Here is a 447-nt window from a genome sequence, read left to right as displayed (position 1 = left end):
CTTGAGTTGTCTAGTGATTCTGTTCTTGTTGAATCTCCTTTAGGGGAGGTAAAGAGGAGGAGAAATGCTTCCAGAATTCTCTAGCTTTGATGCTATTTCCAAAAAAAACCTTAGGGCATGCATTACTATCAAGTGCTTACTGTCTTGTGTAATACTGTTGATGTGCTTATAGGTGCAAATCAATGGGCCTTGTTCCGACACATATGACTTCAGAACTTAGTGTGAATTTACTTTTGTTCACATAAACTATTGCATTAATTATATTTTAACATAGCATAGGAAGTTTTGAGTTCACATAGTAAAATGTGTGTTGTGACCCTTTGAATACGGCAAAAAATAAGACACTGTGTATGTTGTCTTGAGATTTAAATTTCATGTCCATGTTCTGAAGGCCTCTATGGCTTTTCCCAGGGATACTCAGGATGTACAACAAAGTGCATATCTTTC

This window comes from Neopsephotus bourkii, unplaced genomic scaffold (assembly GCF_033783945.1).
Source record: "Neopsephotus bourkii isolate Nb327-2 ecotype Australia unplaced genomic scaffold, CSIRO-AGI_Nbou_v1 NB_1624, whole genome shotgun sequence".
NCBI classification, from domain to species: Eukaryota; Metazoa; Chordata; class Aves; order Psittaciformes; family Psittacidae; genus Neopsephotus; species Neopsephotus bourkii.
This window is presented reverse-complemented; position numbering follows the sequence as displayed.